General features: G+C 40.9%; 1 protein-coding gene across 1 annotated transcript in view; it reads left to right on the plus strand.

The window, feature by feature from the left end:
- Positions 1-21,148, plus strand: part of gabbr1b (gamma-aminobutyric acid (GABA) B receptor, 1b) — a gene marked incomplete at its 3' end in the record, with an annotated part of 117,578 nt that overhangs the window by 89,456 nt on the left and 6,974 nt on the right. The gene's annotated exons all lie outside the window — the stretch shown is intronic.

Consider the following 21,148-nt stretch of genomic DNA (forward strand, 5'->3'; position numbering starts at 1 on the left):
AGCACACATGCTAATGTTCCCCACACATTAACCTACTTCATATCAAAATCGTGCACATGCGCGACAAGTTGCACACTGCTCCAGTGTTTGAGTTTGCAATTAAACTTTCTGTTTCTTCATCCTAAATTCTATGAAGTTCTGCCCTCTACAATGAGGTTACTTTTTCTAGTTTTCGTGTTTCTTTTCATGTTGTTTTTATCAATGCCGCTTCCACCGGGACATGCTGTCTTTGTTTACCCTTGGAGAACAGCTGGGGCCTGTTTCACAAAGCAGGTTTAGTGAAAACTCTGAGTCTGTTAACCCTGAAATGAGGGAAACTCTGAGTTTTCCGTTTCACAAAGGGAGGTAACTCAAACCAGAGACAGAGGGGTAACTCTAGCCTGTTTCACAAAGAGAGGTAACCTAACCTCTCGGTCAGTTACCATGGTAACATGCTCTCTGAAACTAACCTGGTCGGGACCAGGTTTTTCTCAGAAAACCTTGAGTTTCTCTCTGTCTCCACCCTCTTTCAGCCACACACGGTGTTTGATTTCCTCATTCATTCAGTCAGCGGGCGAGTTTTGGCGTAGTATAGTTCTGCTATAGTTCCGTCTGTTTTTTCAGAAAATCACTGCAAACATCAGACATTAGAAGTTATATTAGGTGGCGACTATTTCACTACCATGGCGTGTCCTTTTGATAACGATTCCGTGGATGAAGGTGCAGAATTAGTGCGCAGAGAATTAAATATTGGTCGGGAGATGATTATCAAACTATTGATTATAGATGTTCTTGCATTTCCAGGCAATTCTCTTTTTGAGCGGTACCGTTTCATATCACAGTAGATATTCTGTGTTGCGCTGCGTTTTTTTTGCAAACGGGAGTTTTTGTATACAACGTATAAAAATCATTCAGTAGGCCTACATTAGAAGTTATATTAGGTGGTGAATATTTCCACTACCATGGCGTGTCTTTTTGATAATGATCCCGTGGATGAAGGTGACGCATTACCACAAAGAGAATTAAATATTCGTCCGGAGATGATTATCTGCAGTATATTAAGGCGCATAGACGTCCTTAATATACTGCAGCCATAATTACAAAATGAATGAAATGGATCTTTTGAGCAAGTTGAATGTATTTGACTTGGCGTTTCTTAAATATAATCCCAGCTTTTCTTGCAATTCATAGGTTCAAAAGTGTGTGCTTTTAATTGGGTTACCGGTATATAAACTACTCCTATATAGCCTTCTGATCCAGAATATCACCTATAATGCGAGGGGTGCATTTCACGGCAGGGGTTCTGAATACGGCACAACACTCTTTCATGTCACAGTCCATCTCATCCCTCCTTACATTTCCAACATTAACAACCAGTCATGCTCTCATATCACAGCAGATATTGTGTGTTGCGCTGCGTTTTCTTGCAAATGGGAGTTTTTTATATAACATTTATATGTTGAATAAAAAACAGCCACTTAGGTAATATTTACTTTACCATGTAAAACATGCTCAAAATGAGGCGTCACCATGAGATTGTGCCGATGTTTTACCTGTTTGAATAGTGTTTTTATGTTTCATCTTAAGCTACTGCCAAGTGGGCTTCTCCCCCGCGGGGTTGCACTTAAATGAAATAAATTAATAGACTACCACTCAAGCAGTTCCTCCTGTGATATTATCGTGATTGCAAAGGACTACATTTAAACTTATGCACGGACCCGAGGCGCAATGTCCTCCCGCACCGTCTCCCTCTCTTTTGCCGCTGCAGCGGTGTAAACCTGCTCAAACTCACCGTATGAGCGCATTAATATTTACAGTTGCAGTTGTAGCGTAGCGCTCCGCTTCCCCGTTGCCATGGTGACTCGTCGAATCAGGGCTCCATTGATGCTGTCTTTATTTACTTGTGGTGCACGCGCTTAACTCCAGGTCAAACTACTCTGAGTTGATCAACCTAACGCAAATCTGCTGTTCTGGAACCGAAAACTCAGAGTTTCCTATCTCAGAGTAGATCAACTCAGAGTTCAGGGTTAGACTCAGAGTTTTTTGAACCTGCTTTGTGAAACGGACCCCTGATTGCCCTAAACCAGACCAGCTAAGATTCCACCCGAACTCTGAAGAATTGATGAACTGACGCCGCTAACACGGAGCCACCTGGAGTACCGTGAGTGCAGTCTGATGTGTTTCATGGAGACATGGCTGCAAAGGGACATTAGAAGCAAGACGGCGGCGCGTTCAGACGGCGGCGCGTTCAGACGGCGGCGCGTTCAGACGCAGCGGCTGAATTTCCTTCCTTTCGGTGTTTTGTTTATTTACTAGTGTGTCTATTTATACCATTCTCGTTAAAATCCTGTTCGGCAAACACCATCTATAGCCGGTAGGATCTCTTAGGAATAGGTTTACACAGCGAGCGGTCTGTTACAACTGACTTTATTTGCTCGCACGAAATACCCGTGGATATAGCTAGGCGCCCCGTCTCAACCTGGATTACCATCCCAGCAGGGAGGCGCCAGGATCGAAAACAAAAGCGGGGATGCTGAGCTGGCCTGTTAAGGAAAGCTAAGGAAGCCGCCACACAAACTGCCGCTTCCGAGTATCTTCCTCACAAACTTAAGATCACTGGCGAACAGAATGGACGACTACAGGTTGCAAATAACAACTTTGTGAAGGATTGCTGCATGCTGCTCATCACAGAGTCTTGGCTTAATCCTTCCATTCCAGATACAGCTATTGGCGCGCAGGCCGCACAACAGGGGGGCTTTGCATTTATGTTAACAACTGCTGGTGCACTGACACTAGGAAAATAAACAGCCACTGATCGCCACAGCTGGAGTATGTAACTGTCAAGTGCAGGCCCTTTTTTCTGCCCTGTGAGTTTAACGTTGTGATGCTAACAGCTGTGTACATTCCTCCGGATACTAATGCCAACGAGGCACTCGGACATTTATATTACACTATCAGCAGCCAACAGAGTTCGTTTCCTGAGGCTATTCACATCATTGCTGGGGACTTTATTCATGTAGATTTAAAGACTGCACTGCCCAAACTCCATCAGCATGTTAAATGTGCTACCAGGGGAGACAACACACTAGACAAGGTTTATTCCGACATTAAACAAGGCTTCAGGGCTAAACCACTTCCTCACCTCCGTCAGTCAGACCACATGACCCTGCATTTAATACCAGCATACACCCCTCGCACGAAATGTGCTTCTACCACAACCAGAACTGTTAAAACATGGCCTAAACAGCTTCTGAAAAGCTTCAGGACTGTTTTGAGTCAACAGACTGGGACATCTTTAAACACCAAGATCTGGAGCAGTACACAACATCTGTCTTGGACTATATAAAATACTGCACAGACAATGTAACTGTGGGTAGTGCTTCCGCGTCTACCCAAAGAGGAAGCCGTGGATGACAAAAGAAGTGCAGTGCCTGCTCAGGGAGAGGAACATCGCTTTCTGGGCTGGTGATGCAACGCTATACAGCACTGCAAGAGCCAACCTGAAGAGGGGCATCAGGGAGGCCAAGGCTGAATACAAGAGGAAGATTTAGGGCTGCTTTGAAAGCTACAACTCCAGGTAGGTGTGGCAGGGGGCTCAGCACATCACCAACTATCGACTGAACAACACCTCGGCTGATGCCAGTGACATCTCACTGACAGAGGAGCTGAACCACTTCTTCGCCCTCTTAGAGGTGACCTTACAGGACACAGCCACACCACATCTTTCAGCCTACAGCAGTCACCTTCTCACAGTGGAGGAGCCTGAGGTGCGACGCACACTGAGGGATTTTCCGGACGGCATTTCGGGACAGGTGCTCCGGGACTGTGTAGACCAGCTGGCTGGGGTTTTTACCACCATTTTTAATCAGTCACTGTCCCAGGGCACCGTCCCTCCCTGTCTCAAGTCCTCAACCATCATTCCTATCCCAAAAAAGATTTCCATCAGCAGCCTTAATGACTACTGTCCAGTTAGCACTTACCCCAGTCATCATGAAGTGCTTTTAGAAACTGGTACGTACACACATCATCTCAAATCTCCCACCCAGGTTTGACCCTCACCAGTTTGCCTACAGAACGGGTGCACAGAGGATGCTATTGCCACAGCTCTCCATGTTGCTTTGTCCCACCTGGAGCGGCAGGGGAGCTATGCACGGCTCCTATTTGTGGAATTATTGCCCTCGGGTAGACGTTTCAGGTCTCTAAATGCTCGGACTAACAGACTTAAGAACAGTTTTTATCCAAAAGCTATAACAGTGCTTAACACCGCAAATACCTTTACCTATGATGGTACATGATGCTCAGGGTCTCTGCAAGCTACTGTTTTTTGTTTTTGTGTGTAAGCATGAGAGAACGAACCGGAACGTCTCCATGGATGGCTTCCACACCATTCAGCGGAAAGGAGGGGAGCTTGCCGTTCTAGTAAAGTGGCCCTGACGTCCCACATCATCAAGACCACTGAGAGACTCGTCCTGGAGCAGCTAAGGCCAATGGTCAGCCCTTCACTGATCCACTACAGTTCGCTTACCAGCCTCGCCTGGGAGTTTAGGTATGCATCACCTGCCTGCTGAACAGAATCTACAGTCATCTGGACAAGCCTGTGAGCACTGTGAGAGTCATGTTCTTTGACTTCTCAAGTGCATTCAACACTATCCATCCAGCCTTACTGAGTGAGAAGATGGCTGCGATGCAGGTGGAGGCCCTGATCGTGTCCTGGATTGTGGATTACCTGATGGGAAGAACCACAGTATGTACACCTACAGAATTGCGTGTTTGACAGCGTGGTCAGCAACACTGGGGCCCCTCAGGGGACTGTCCTCTCTCCCTTTCCCTTCACCCTCTTCACCTCAGACTTCAACTATTGCACTCCTGTCCTGCCACCTTCAGAAGTTTTCTGGCTGCATTGGAAAGGGGGATGAAAGTGGATACAGGACTGTTGTGGGAAACTTTGTCACTTGGAGTGAGCTGAATCATCTGCAGCTCAATGTTACTAAAACAAAGGAGCTCGTAGTGGATCTGAGGGGGTGAAAACACCTGGGACCCCTGTCTCCATCCAGGGGGTCCCTGTGGACACTGTAGAGGAGTATAAGTACCTGGGGGTGTACTTCAATAATAAGTTGAACGGGTCTAGAAACGGCGAGGCTGTCTACAAAAAGGGCCAAAGTTGACTCTTTTTCCTGTGGAGGCTGAGGTGCTTTAACATCTGCCGGACAATGCTGAGGATGTTTTACGAGTCTGTTGTGGCCAGTGCGATCTTCTTTGCTGTCACATGCTGGGGCAGTGGGCTGAAGGTCGCAGACACCAACAGACTGAACAAACTGATCAGGAGGGCCGGTGATGTCGTGGGGGAGAAGCTGGACACCCTGACGACCGTGGCAGAGAGGAGGATGCTGTCCAGGCACTGGTCTGTCCGGGACAATGTCTCCCACCCTCTCTACGACACACTGGCCCAGCGGAGGATTCCTCGCACACAGATGCACCACAGGAAATCTTTCCTGCCTGTGGTCATTAAACTATACAACACATCCCTTGGAGAGTCTGTCACCCCATTTCTGTAATACGGACTCAATCATAAACAATCTGTTTTTTGCACATTTTTTAATCCGGAAACAAAAGTTCCTGTGGACTGAGCACCTGGGCAGCCTGTGACCTGTCAGTCTCTTGCTCTCTCTAAATATTTTTGAGCAATAGCTCATTAAAGGCTATGATATTTTGGGATTATACAGCACATCCTTAGTAAACCTTAGGTAATTATATAATAATATAAAATATTATTATGCCGATATCGTTCCATTATTAATGTTATCTATCGTCAAGTACAGTGACAGCTTACACAGTGTAACCTCAGCTACAATAACAATACAAGGTTAACGGTTATTCTACATGTTTACCAAACGTAGTACTACTACAGTAATGTAGCACTTAGCTTGAGTTAGCTGCACAGCTCACCTAACTTTGTCAGCAGCAGCTACTCCAGCAGCAGGCCAGATACAGTCAGGTTACCGACAGGAGTGGACATTCATGGACCCCTCATGGTCCCTCAAGCTCCTTTCTTTCCTGTCCCTGGTTGCAAAAATTCAAGATGGCGGCACCCAGCAAGCAGACTGGAGGCTTCGAAACGCAGTTTGACAAACATATGGGTGAGGTCACTGTAGATCCAACCATCTTTTATACAGTCTATGGTGCAGAAGCAGCAAAGCTTCAGTCAGCCAATTCATAACTTCATAATCGGACCATCGTCCGTCCATCATTGCACATTTTGATTTGGTCTAGATATCTTTAACATTCCAATCATAGTGCTGAATCTTTACTATATATATACTGTATGTGTATATATATATATATATATATACAGTGTAAAAATGGACGTGTCAGTGTTGTCTGGAGAATGGAGACAGTTTCTAAACCATGCATTCATTCATCTTCAACCACTTGTCCCTATCGGGGTCGCGGTGGGGCTGGAGTCGATCCCAACTGACAGTTTCTAAATCAACATAAACATATTTAGTGATATTTATTGTCCAAACCAGCATATGATAGTGGCTTTGATTGATTCAATATTCAGTAGTGCTGCTTCTTAAATTCATTTTCATTGTGCCCATCTGAAAGTGTAGGCAGAATAATGTATGACTGTGACCAAGATTCTGAAGGGTTTTCAACTGCCCAGTGTGTATAACTCTGACATTCTGTGGTTAATGTGTTTGGGGTGTTTGTGGCTGTTGGCAGCCAGACTAATGTGTTTGTCAGTGGCGTGCCTCTCTGCAGGCTCTGTGTTAGTCTGCAGACTTGGTCTTTCACTTACATTCCTTCACCAGTGCAGCTTCTCTCAGCAGGTACGTTGACTTATCCTTTGACCTCTCCTCCTTCGTTTCATACTCTGATGCACAAGCTCTGACCTCGGTGGGGGCCCAATTTGCGGGCTTAAATGAGGGGGAAGCTTGCCCATGGGATCTGCGATGTGTGTTCTAAATGAAAACACCACAGCATGCATGAGGCTCTGCAGCATGCCAAGAGAACACAGAGAGCTGAACTGACAGGGCTGTGATGTGTCCTCATCATCAGGAATAAAGTCACATGTCAGAATTCCTCACAGATTCATGTTCCACATAAGACATATGTACTGTATGTTCTCTATACACACACATGCACTAGTTTATTTTAGTTAGTAAATAATGATGCAATGAATAGTTGATTGATTGTAAAGTTGACTGACTAAACTAATCTACAACCATTTTGATAATCAGTAATAGAAGATGAAGATGATTTGTGTTTTGGACTATTTGATAAATCAATCTATTTGAATATGCCACCTTAGGATATGGGAAACTGATTGGCATTGTGCATTTTTTTCACACAAAAAAATAATAATCTAAGTAGCCAAACGTATGGCCAAGCAGGCTCCTGGATCAGGTGCAGGTGGGTCAGTGAGAATGCAGTGGTAATCACATGCAGAGGGATTCAAAATTAGCGCAACACAGGTTAGCTCAGGTGAAACCCTACCAATTGTTCAACACCATCCTTACTTGTTGCTTAGGTTGTGTGTCTTATTCATGCTACCATGGACAGATAATTAGACAAAAGGCCCCAGGGCAAAGACATGTAAAAAGTCCCATTCACTTTCCTACATAGGAGCAAAACACACAGACTTCATTGCTGTTTAGCATCTCTTTTTTAAATTGTTTTCTGTCTCTTTCTATTCCTTATGCATCCCTGTAGTTTTGTGTCTCTTCATTTGGAGTTTCTGCAGTTTTGTTTTGCCCTCTTCAAGGTAGTTGTGAGCCTTTGTGTCTCTTTGAGCTGTTCTGCATCTTGTCAGGGGTTCATTCGCAGTATGGAAAACTATGGAAAAGTAGTGTGTGTCATTTCAGGTCTAGATAAATCTGGAAAAAGGGAAAAGAGTTTGGAAAAATGTTTGTGTTGTTTCCAGACTATTATGTCTCTTTCTAAAATAAAATACATTCATATATACAAACAAGTTTACTAACACAACACAGTCGACCTGTAGATGAACTGAAACTAATCAAGCTGCTGTAGAATGGTGGGGGGTTTCCATGGCTACCGTTCGCTGTGCGACTGCGATTCTCATTTATTGATTTCTTTCCATATGTATTGTCTACATTTTATTTATGATTCATTTTTATTTATCTATTTATCATATGTCTACTCCATCTAAAGCCAATGAAGCACAGACTTCTGTAGTTCTTCCTGGTTAATCATCTCTACAGTTCCTGTCTGTAGAGTTACAGATTCAGTTATTCATTTAATTATCCATCTCTACTGTTCCTGTCTGTAGTGTTACAGGTTCACTTATTAATTTAATTATCCATCTCTACTGTTCCTGTCTGTAGAGTTACAGGTTCACTTATTAATTTAATTATCCATCTCTACTGTTCCTGTCTGTAGAGTTACAGGTTCAGTTATTAATTTAATAATCCATCTCTACTGTTCCTGTCTGTAGTGTTACAGGTTCACTTATTAATTTAATTATCCATCTCTACTGTTCCTGTCTGTAGAGTTACAGGTTCAGTTATTAATTTAATGATCCATCTCTACTGTTCCTGTGTGTAGAGTTACAGGTCCAGTTATTAATTTAATTATCCATCTCTACTGTTCCTGTGTGTAGAGTTACAGGTTCACTTATTAATTTAATTATCCATCTCTACTGTTCCTGTCTGTAGAGTTACAGGTTCAGTTATTAATTTAATTATCCATCTCTACAGTTACTGTCTGTAGAGTTACAGGTTCACTTATTAATTATTAATCTTTTAGCATTTAGCTTGAATAAAATGCTGTGTGTGTGAGTTCATTCACTTATATGAGGTACAGTACGTTTGTAAAAATGTCTTACTTGGCGACATAATGGCGTACACAACACAATTTAACATACGTGTTAAAAGTTGGATTTTAAAACCATTTATTGACATTATAAGCATCGAGCAGTTGCTATTCGGTATTAGCTCGGGGCGGTACAGTGAATGCATTTAAACGTTTTTTTAACCACCAATACTGCTGAAAATAACACCAAACCTCTGCAGCAGCATGAAAATAGTCCCTACACAGAAAACAAAGCACCAAGGGGCTCCTTCCTTTTGGACTGACTTTGGTAATCCACTTGAATGGACTTTACTATGAGAGGAGCTGGTACAGGGGCCAGTAGGTAAGTCTTTAAAACACTCTTTTAATAAACTCTGGGTTCACTAACTATGTTGTTGGTGCTTTGTTTTCTGTGTAAGGACTCTTCTCATGCTGCTGCAGAGGTTTGCTGTTATTTTGAGCAGTATTAGTGGTTAAAAAAGACATTTTAATGCCTTCTTCGTACTGCCCGAGCTAATCACTGCTAGCCACGTCCGGCTGTTAGCAACTCAAATTTCTCCGTTAATAGTTCATGAACACAAAAAAACCTGTCGATGGCTTATTTGATGTACTTAAGTGCCGAAAAAGACCATGGGATGATTTTACGCCAGAATTAAACTTTAAAAATTAAACCCGATATCCATCTTCAACACTGTAAACCGTTTCAATAGGCTACATTCCTAACAGTGTTTCTGTTATAATCATGCTGATGTGCGCAGTTTCACACAATCATTAATATCCTCTAAGTGGAGAATCACACGGCTAGCAGCAGAACACATCCGTTAGAATCAACGGCTGCTGTACGGGACATAACGTTGTCAGTACTGGTTAATAGGCTGGGTAGTGAACCACACGAGCGCTGGCAGATGGTTGTAGAAGGAGTTAATAAGTGACATATTTTCTTTGTAAAGAAGTGCTGTGAATCTCATTTATTTTATCTTATTTCTTTTTGATCATGTTGTTGTTGCCAGTTAGAACCCCCAGTTTTACATTTTAATCTGTAAACATTTGTGTACATTTTGCTTTTGTTGCGTTATACAATGGCATACAGTTTGTCAAAATAAAATGAACATAGCATCAATGAAACAATCAATTTGATTTTTTGGAGGAAAATGCATTGTTTAGGTGAATCAATTAAAGTCAATAGATCAATCATTAGTCCCTAGTGGCAGCCCTGAATCATATATTTTAATAAAGGGATGTTTTTACTCATTATTTGTCTTCAATGTAATTTTGTTAAAAAAAAAAATCTAATCTGAAACCATATTGTGAACTCATCATGCAATGTATCAAATGGTGAGTTCAGTGTATGGTTTCATCCCTACTCAATACACTGAAAAGACCAGACCTGCATATACTGAGCATATATAACGCTGAATCCTCCTGACACTAATGTAGTAGAGCCCAACTGCTAAAACATTTTTGAGTCCAATCCTGATATCAGTGTTTGACAAATCGTATCCTGTCTCTTTTGAACATAAGATAAATAAACATTATTAATGAAGATCTCTTAAATTTTGTTATTGAACAATTGTGATCAAAATACAGTATGTACCGTAGTGAGTGGGAAAGTAGCTGTGTTCGAATTTATTCCCTCATTCACTCACTCACTATTCCCTAAATAGTGTTTATTAAATAGTGCACTATATAGGGAATGACCAAACCAGATTTCGGACACTACACTGGGATTTACAAATTGTTGCGTCTGTAGATGTGACAGACATATGTGGAACAGAAGTGGGTGTGTCCAGCATCATGTATCAAACGGAGCTGTAAACCGGTTTCACAGTCTCTTTACGCTACACAGTCTCTTTATGTTTTATTGTCCAAACTGATATATCTGTGAAGTGAAAACCAGCATATGATAGTGGCTTTGATTGATTCAATATGAGTAGTGCTGCTCTTTTAAACCCAGTTCAGACCAAAATTTCGCAACAAAACAGTTGCTGGTGAAAGTTGCAGCGGTGTGAACTGACCCTTCTCGTCTGATGGTGTCTCCTGAGACTCAACTTGTCAAATCTCCAGCAGCTGGTTTAAGAACGTAACACACGTCACCTGTTTCAACAGCCAATCAGGTCTGAGCAAAGTCTGGTCAAGTCACTGACAAACTGTGAGCTGGTTGAAAAGGACGTTATGGATGGAGGCTCAACGAGCGTGTGTGTGAGAGAATTTGAATTTTAAAAACAACTTTGATGATCTATTCTTTCACGTATGTTACAGAAAGGGCATTTTCTTTAAGAGACCATTAATCTCTTTATGAATTCATGAAAGACGACAACAAATAAATGAAAACATTCAAAAAAGAAAAAAGAAACAACAAATAAATAATCTTAATAAATAAGGACTTAATTAAGCCACATGTTCTCCATAAACCAGTTCATCGTTCCTAACAGAGCATAAAACTTCTCTGTAACACCATACGTCTTCAAAAATTCCAAACTCTTTCATTCCAGCCTAGTATTTAAAATCTATCAAAATCCTTGACTTCACTTCACACTGGATTATGATCAGATGTATTTTCAATTATGCTTCTTCTACTAACCCAGATTGCCATCTTTGCTTTTCCCAGTATGAAGTTTAATAGCTGACAGCAAGATTTACGTCTTTGTGTGTACTTAACCTCCAAAATGAAAACATTCTTAGTAAAAACCAAACCAAAACATGTAAAAATACATTCTAACAATTGAAACAAGCAGATAAGCCTATGACACTCCATAAAACAGTGAAAAACAGTCTCTCTTTCAGAACAGCTAGGACATTTATCATCAACCATAGTATTTATCACCGCAACAAAAATATTAACAGGCACAATACCATGCAAGATCTTCCACTGTAAGTCCCCATCTCTCTTTGTTAATGGTGGTTTATAAAAGGTTCTCCAGTTTGGTTTAACACTGTCATCCAACACAAGCTTGGCCCGCCATGCTGTATCAGTCCTTATATTAAGTTTTAATTTGTTCAAAACCTTAACACAGGCTTTATACAGTTCTTTACCATCAGTTTCATCCAGATACATTTTCTCAAAACAAGATACATTCAACAAAGGTCCTTCACACCCATCAAGCTGTGGCATGAGGGTCAATTTTGGAAACATAGAACCATCATCCATTTCAGAACTAATGGCACAGTAAGATCTCAACATGTCACACTCTTTCTTTGTCAAGACACCTTTCCATTTGCTTAATAACTGTGCCACAACATATGTAGACTTCATTTTTAAAGCAGTAGCCACAGGTTCAACCTTATCGAATTCAGGGCCTGCTAGAGACACTAAATTCTTTTTACACCATGGCTCTCTAAAATGAAGTCCAATGGTAGGGATGATTCTCTTGATATATCCAGCCTAGATCCCCTTGTCAACGGCTCCTTCAACAGCAGTGGTGCAGATATTGAAAATTCACATCTCTTTATTTTAAATGAGCAAAGCACTTTAAAAAGTCCACGATAGAATGCAGGCAGATTCTTGAAAGGCAGCCTGTTGGGGTCCATTAGGAAAAGGGAAAGATCCATCTGTAAACCTCCCAGTCTTCGCAATATAGTATAGGCCAAAGGTCTCCACAATAAGTCTGTCGGGCCCACGAGCAGTCTTTGAAGAAACTGTATGCGGAAGGCAGCGACTCGGCTGACCAGGTGAACAAGTCCTTGGCCTCCTTCATCTTTAGGCAAAAACAACACGCTTTGGGGGATCCAATGCAGCTTATCCCAAAATAAATTCACCATTTCAGTTTGAATATCAGACAACAACTTTTGGGGAGGGTTCAACACCATTAGACGGTGCCAAAGTGCGGATGCCACCAAATTGTTACAAATTAAAACCGACCTCTATAGGACATGTGAGGCAATAGCCAAGACCATCTTTTGAGACGCCCTTTAATTTTTTCAAAGACCCCTTCCCAATTTTTCTGCTCTGTTTGACTATCACCCAAGAAAACACCTAAGTACTTAAATCCCTTCCTGCCAGATTTCAGTCCATGAGGTAGTTTTAGTGTCTTACCTTCCCATTTTCCTCCTAGTAGTGCCTCACTTTTGTCCCAATTAACCTTTGCTGATGATACCTTCCCAAAAGTTGTGACCGTATCAGTTAAAACATCAACATCTTCTTGATTATTTACAAAAACCGCCAAATCATCAGCATAAGCAGATAACAGATATTTTGAACCACAAAGAGAAAACCCAGAAATGACCATCCTTAATCTATGCAATAGGGGTTCAATAGCAAGAGAATATAACATACCAGAGAGTGCACAACCTTGCCTTATTCCCCTCTTTAAAAGGAGAACATAAACCACCATTAAATTTTAGGATACTTTCAGCACCACAATACAAAACTCTAATCTTAGCAACAAAACCTGGACTGAAACCAAAAGCTGTTAAAGTTTTCCATAAGTATTGATGCTCAACTCGGTCAAATGCTTTTTCCTGGTCCAGGGAAATCAGACCAGTATCCATGCCCAATAATCTTGAGATGTCTAAATTATCCCGAATTAAAGCAATGTTATCAAAAATGGATCTTCCAGGGATACAATATGTTTGATCTGTATGGATCACCTGCACAATCACATTCCTCAATCTAATAGCCAGTGCTTTTGAAAAGATCTTCAAATCAGAACACAAAAGTGCCACAGGTCGCCAATTTTTAATCTCATGGAGATTACCTTTCTTGGGCAGTGGAGTTAGGACTGCTCTCCTACAACTCAATGGCAATTCAGCTTTAGTCAGGCTGTCATTCAAAACATCCAGCAGATCATCTCCAATCACTGCCCAGAAAGTCTTAAAAAACTCTATTGGAAGCCCATCAATGCCAGGTGATCTACCACTCTCCATGGTCTTTCGAGAAGCACTAAGCTCCTCCAAAGACAGTGGTCACTCTAATTTTTCTGCACTTTTTTCTGAAATTTTAGGTAGCCCATCAAAGAATACTTTTTCAATCTATGGCTGCTCACTATATTCAGAGGAAAACAAGTCAGCGTAAAAGCTGACTGCACATCTCCGAATCTCAGCAGGCTCTTTTAGCAGATTCCCAGATTGGGAACGCAAAGCATGTATACAACGCCGCTGCCCATTTTTACGCTCATGACTAAAAAAGAAACGGGATGGAGCATCCATCTCAGTCAAACTCTGAAACCTGGATCTCACCAAAGCACCCTGTGCCTTCAATCCTAAAAGTTCAGCCAAAGAAGCTTTTTTAACTTTGAGTGCCTCATTATGGCCTTGATTTCCTGTGGTTTCTATAACATTTTGGAGTTCTACTATTTCAGTCTCAAGATTTCTCATTAAACGGGTTATGTCTTTTGTGACGCTGAAAGTATACTGCTGGCATAACTGTTTTATCTGGACCTTTCCATAATCCCACCATTGCTGAAGAGATGGAAAACTAGTCTTACATTTTCTATAATCATTCCAAAAATACAAAAAAACTATTCTAAAATTTGCATCACTTAGCAAATTGGTGTTAAGATGCCAATAAGCACTCTTGGGCTTGATAAACCCCATGCCTACATTACACGTTACCAAACTATGGTCAGAAACAGAAACAGGAATGATCCCACAATTCCTAAAAATGTTAAGTTGATGTTTAAAACAATAAAATCTATCAAGACGGGCTAAAGAAATCAAACCATCCCTTGCATGACCCCATGTATATTGTCTTATATGATTAAAATTCCTCCAAGTATCAGCAAGTTCATGTTTCTTAATCAATTCCACCAGTCTCTTTCTTGAAGCAAGATGTGGCTCTGGATGATTTCTATCTATATTTAGTGCTGTGCAATTGAAATCACCCGCCATAATTAAATAATCATCTTTACTACAATTACTTAACACTTCACATAGTTTATGTAAGAAAAGCATTCTTTCCATCCCAGATGAGGGAGCATACACACATAAAAAAAAGCACAATGATCAAAAGTAGCTCTAACTTTCAAAAGTCGTCCATCTATAATGTTGTCAACTGTGAAATCTAAGGCAACGCAACTTCTAGAAATGAGTAAAGCCACACCTCCACTTAAAGAAGATTTATGACTAAAGAATATTTTCCCATTCCACTCTCTACACCAATCCAAAACATTCCTATCATCTGTATGGGTTTCCTGCAAAAACAATACATCTATGTGTTTTTGTTTAATAAGCTCAAAAAGTTGTGCTCTCTTGTTTATATCTCTAGCACCATTTATATTTAAAGTCGCTATGTTAAAAACACTCATTTGTAAGGGAAAGCACAACACAAACTCAACCAAAAAAAGGCACCATATGACAATGAAAATCGAATTAAATGACGCTGTTACTTTCATCATTAGTCTAAGTCTAAGTTTTGTCAGAAACTTTTTCAGGCGTGCAATCTCTTGATCAGTAAAACCACCATTCTCTGGATTAATCCTAAATTGTTGCACTGAATCAACAAAACCCATGGTATCTGGAAAATAATTCTCCACTCGTACTTGTTTCATATTTTTGGTGCGTTTCAGAAAATCCTTAATGGCATCTAAGGTATAGGAAGCCCTAAATACGTGCTGCTGCGACGGTGAGCAGGAGTCAGTAGAATCAGATTCAGATACAACATTTCAATCGGCTGAACCGGCTGTTTTTTTAGTTGATCTAGTGCGTCCATCAGAATCTTTTTTTCTTTTCACTATGGGGTACTTAAACTCCACATTAGTGTCCATTCCTTCCTCATCATCTAAACCCTCCAATACGGCCTCTGCTACCTCTACATCAGTCTTTTCGTTTACCGTGGGAAAACCCAACAACATATTCCCACACGCGTCTTCACTTTACAACTTGCAACTACAACTTGTGTGTTTACATTGTGAGAAGCAGAAACCTCATCAGACACTGTGCTACACCCCATACCTGGATCTTGCTTACCTGTTGCGTCGCTTTGTTCTGGTCCCTTTTCCGCATTATGTTTGACAGACGGCCCTGCCACTGAAGCCTCATTCTCCGCCACCTCTCCTACTCCTCCAGGCTCAGTTTCAGACAGTTCACTTGCACCTGTGACCGGGCTGCCTACTGTGGGTCTGCTTTTATTTTTCTCAGGGCAAGCACGAATGAGATGTCCTTCCTTTCCACAATGAAAACATTTCATAGTTTCGGTAGTGGCGAAAATGGTATAATCAAACTGCTCAATTTTAAATTTGAAAGCGACATTGAGATCACTTGTATAATCTTTAAGGATCATATACACGTGTCTCCTGAAAGACACGACATGTTTCAATAATGGGGAATTGCATCCAAGCGGGATCTTTTTAACTGAGGATACTATTTGCCCATATCTTGCCAATTCACGGCAAATCATCTCATCGCTAATAAACGGCGGTACATTGGACAAGATTACACGTCTTGAAGGAGTAACGAGGGGTAGAACATTGACCAGATTTCCATCTATATTTATACCTGTGCTGATAATTTCACTGACTTTAGTAAAATTATCGAGAAAAATAACCACTGAGCCATTCATTCTAGAAGCTGAAACAATGCTATCATGTCCCACAATAGCGCCAATGAGCTAGACCACATTCCTCAACAGAAATATCTGAATTTACGGGGATTTTAATACCATGACGCCGACTCAATTTATCAAATGCCATTCTCTCCATGTTTGCCACGCTAACCAGCGATCAAATTGTTGGTTGCGGACTAAGAAACAAGAAAGACAACACTTATCTAACTAAACATAAATTATAAAGTAAAATAGGAAGAGAAAACAAAGATAGAAAAGTAACCCTCAGCCGGATAAATGTCCGCACACGCACTCACTCACTCACTCAACACACAGAGAGAGAGAGAGAGAGAGAGAGAGAGAGAGAGAGAGAGAGAGAGAGAGAGAGAGAGAGAGAGGGGGGGGGGAGAGAGAGAGGGAGAGAGAGAGAGAGAGAGAGAGAGGATCGAGCGAGCAATACAATGAATAAGGAGAGGGAGCGGTGAATCAGGGAAATAAAACAGTATTTTCTCTGTTTCATCTGCATAGAAATGCAGCTATAGCGAGTATCTCATTGTTTCTGTCTTCATCTATATTTGATAATGCCACAAATTATATCCAGCTATGAAAACAAGCCAGAAAAGTCGGAGGTCAGAATGGAAGTACAGAGATCAGTACAGTTATCGTCTCTGTTGCTATGGCGACAATAACCTGTCTTGTCTCCTGGGTCTGAACGGGCAGGTTTCAGAACGTTGCAGACCTGTAGAACTGCTCAATGTGTATAAATCTGACATTCTCCCTCAAGTGTTCTTCAAAGACATCACTGCTCTCTGTGTCTATAATTGGCTTGGCCTGTTTGCTCTGTCAGACTCAGATAAAGTAGTCAATTGTTCAGCTTTTTAATGTGTATCCAAGAACAAGAAGTCCATTGACTGCAACCAAATTTCACTCAACAAATCGTAAAGTATTCTGCTCTGTATAACAATTTAAAAGATAAGTGAGACATCTGCTGCTGGTTTGAAATGCCATTCTCTTTCCAGTCACATTCACACACACACACACACATACACACACACACACACACACACACACACACACACACACACTAAGTGGCTTTTTAATCAGCAGCATCTCCAGTACGGCTGATTTTATGATTTTCTTTCCTCTCTTCATATTTTAATTCATCTCTGTGGATTATCCATTATGCACTGAACCTAATCTAAGCCTCAGCTGAGTGGGTGAAATGCAAATTGGTACAGGGAAAGCATCTGTGTTTATTGCTGTGTTTCCTCTCTTCCTCCTGCTTTGGTTTGCTTTTCATGAACGAGTGGCCTGTCAGCCACTCTCTCTCTCTCTCTCAAACAAATGAGTTTGATCCTAGCGTAGCTATCTGCAGATGTTGCTTAGCTGTAAGATCTATTTACAGGCTGTTCTACATGATTTGGAATTAAAAAAGTGCCTGCCTGCTCATTTTGTAGCAAGAAATAGTCCATAATTCATAGGGACTATTTCTGCAAGAGAAAGCATTTCCAATAAAAAACGGTTCACAATGTGCCGTTTTGATTATCCAGAGTAACAGAGACACAGTTTCTGTATCAAAGAAAACCTGCTAGAGATGTCTTTTCAGTGTTTAATTAAACATACAATTTAAACAAGACAATTAGGCCTACACTAAGAAAGAGATGCAGAGACAGGCAGACATAGGAAAGAGCCTCTGGACGACAGGGTTTGTGGACTGTTGAGGATGAAACTTAAAAAATTAATTCCTCTGTGTGGAAGAAGGGCGACTAAAATAGTCTACAACTGTCTCCTCTACTCCCATTTCCACAGCATGGCTTGACTAAACACAGAGAAAGACAGAGAGGCAGGGATATTAGTGTTACTAGTGTTTCTTCTCTGTTTACCAACGATTAATCATCCATTTCAGCAAAGCAATGTTTCACTAATATTATATGATAATAATAGGCCTAACTGTAAGCTGCAACACCTGCAAACTATAACTTTATGGCAAGCTAATTTATTATTTATTTAACATTATTTGACAACAAAGGCTATAAAGGCAGTATACATAAACACCCCCCCCCCACATACACACACACACACACACACACACAAACACACATATGTTTTCAGTCTGACTAAATAAAATTAATATATTAATATTATTATTTATGTATAATAATTTCCTAGGTTGACCATTTGGGTATAAGCCTACAATTTCCCCAGATACTATTTAGTGTACACATCCAATAGCATTTTCATTGGTGATGCCACTTTGGTTATCCTAACATTTCAGTGGCCTCTCTGACCTCAGTCTGTCCCTGCTGCTCCTCCTCTCCCTCCTTCTCCTCTTCCGCTACCTCTCCGAACTATGAACTTTTTTTTTTTTTTTTTTAAATTATGACAGTCCTGGGCCGGCCCAAAGATGTGCATAGGCCCACCGGGCATTGCCTAGTATGCTAGATGGCCAGTCCAGCCCTGGCACTAACACACCCCCATATAATCACTGATGCTGGCTTTTGGACTTTGCCCTGATAACAATCTGGATGCTCCACGCCGTCCATGATTTCCAAAAACAACTGTAAATATGGACACTCAGACCACAGCACACTTTTCCACTTTGGGTCAGTCCGTCTCAGATGAGCTCGTCCCAGAGAAGCTGGTGGTGTTTCTGGGTGTTGTTTATATATGGCTTTCTATTTGCATGGTAGAGTTTGAACTTGTAGATGTAGTGATGAACTGTGTTAACTGACAATGGTTTTCTGAAGTGTTCCTGAACCCACGTGTTCATATCCTTTACAGAATGATGTCAGTTTTTGATGCAGTGTTGTCTGAGGGGTCGAAGGTCACAGTAGTTCAGTGTTGGTTTTCAGCCTTGTTGCTTACGTGCAGAGATTTCTCCAGATTCTCTGAGTCTTTTGATATTATGGACTGTAGAACATTCCTTAAGTTCCTAAAAATAGTCAAATAGTCTGACAGTTTAAGAACAATGTTTCTTAACTGTACGTTAAGAAATATTGTTCTTAAACTGTCACACTATTTGCTCATAGTTGTGTGTGTGTTGTGGTGACCCTCGTTCCATTCTTGCTTGTGAACGACTGAACCTTTCAGGGATGCTCCTTTCACACCCAATCATGACACTCACCTGTTTCAGATGAACCTGTTTACCTGTGGAATGTTGGAACAGGTGTTTTTGGAGCATTCCTCAACTTTCCCAGTCAGTTTGAACGTTAAATATCTTGTCTTGTAGTGTATTCAATTGAATATAGGTAGAAAAGGATTTGCAAGTTATTGTATTCTGTTTAATTTACGTTATACACAATTTCATTGGAATTGGGGATGTACTTGAAACTCGAAAGCCAAAAAATGTCTCATGTTTTGATATTGTAACAATTATTATCAGGCATTTGGATTCCAGCAACATGCAGTTATGAATGACTCAAGACAGACTTGCCTGGCTTAACTTTGACTTTTTGCAATTTACTTGAGACTTGGCTTAGACTTGTTCTTGATTGCACTGGGACTGGATTGAGTCAGAACTTAACTCAGATACAGTATGTTGTCCTGGCTGCCTCAAAACATTCTTCGACCGATTCTGTTGTGAGACTTCAACGCTCACATGGGCAAAAGATTGGGAGGAAAGGCTAACCCTCAAACCTGAGTGGTGCCGTGTTATTGGACTTCCGTGTGAGTTTGGATTGGATAGATCTGTGGCCTCTGAAGTTTGATGTCCTGGACATTTCTGTGACGAGAACAGCAAAGCTGTCAACTGATCACCAGTGGTGAGTTGGAGCAGAAGGCAGGGAAGGCTCCTGAAAGGTCCTGAAATGTGCATATAGCACTTTTTAAGCATAATATAGGATCAAAAAATAAAATTAAAATAAAGACTTGACAACAAACTGTGACTAAATTTACAGAAACTGACCCACACGTACGCACATTTTGGAGACGAAGGAATTTTGCAGCACAGATGGTGAGGTGGTGAATTGAAGCCAGTTTGCAGAAATGAAATGTTATCATCAAAGGTATTATGATGCCTGCCACATTTTGTTTCACTTCATATCATTCATTACTTATAGATCCACATTAAATTTGAGCCATAACTATTCCATAAGCACATTTTCATTTGTAAAAGATACAAGCCAACTCAAATCTTAAATCAAATTCTGATATTTATTTCTGTCTCCATTACCAGATGTTTCTTCCTCCAGGAAAGTGTTCAAGGAGACCAAGTCATTTGGTTTAAAGTTTTCTGTAGACTTCTCTTTATTGATCCCTCTGGGATGACTCCTGCAAGGAAATTGAGTTTCCAGCAGCTTACAAAAACACAAGGGAGGTATAAAAAAAAATACAGTATCGGATAACCAATAAAGTCTTAGCTAAATAAATACATATACATACAATACATATAATATATGTAAAAAAAACAACAATAAACAGTAAACCATAAACTCTAAGTTAGATATATGTGCGGTAGATGTACTTTAAGAATACAGATCAAATAAAATTCACGCAAAATGAAATCAGATAAGATAAATATAGATAAAATGTATAAGATCAAATATGTATGACTGTATATGACAGAATTAGATTAGATTAAATGATTGCACTTGTGTGGTGGATTAAGTTATTATTATTATTATTATTATTTTTATTATGATGTGTGATCTCAAGTGAGTGGCTCCCATTCCTTCCCTTCTGTCCTCTGTATTTCCTCCTCCCCCTGAGTGAGGAGTTGTAGAGTGTGATGGCCTGAGGGATAAAGGAGTTCTTTAGCCTGTTGGTCCTCCAGTGTCCTCCTCTCTACCACCGTCACCAGCGAATCCAGTTTCATGCCGACCACAGAGCCGGCCCGCCTGACCAGTTTATCCAGTCTGGAGGTGTCCCTCTTGAATATGCTGC

Source organism: Echiichthys vipera (assembly GCF_963691815.1).
Source record: "Echiichthys vipera genome assembly, chromosome: 13".
NCBI lineage: Eukaryota > Metazoa > Chordata > Actinopteri > Perciformes > Trachinidae > Echiichthys > Echiichthys vipera.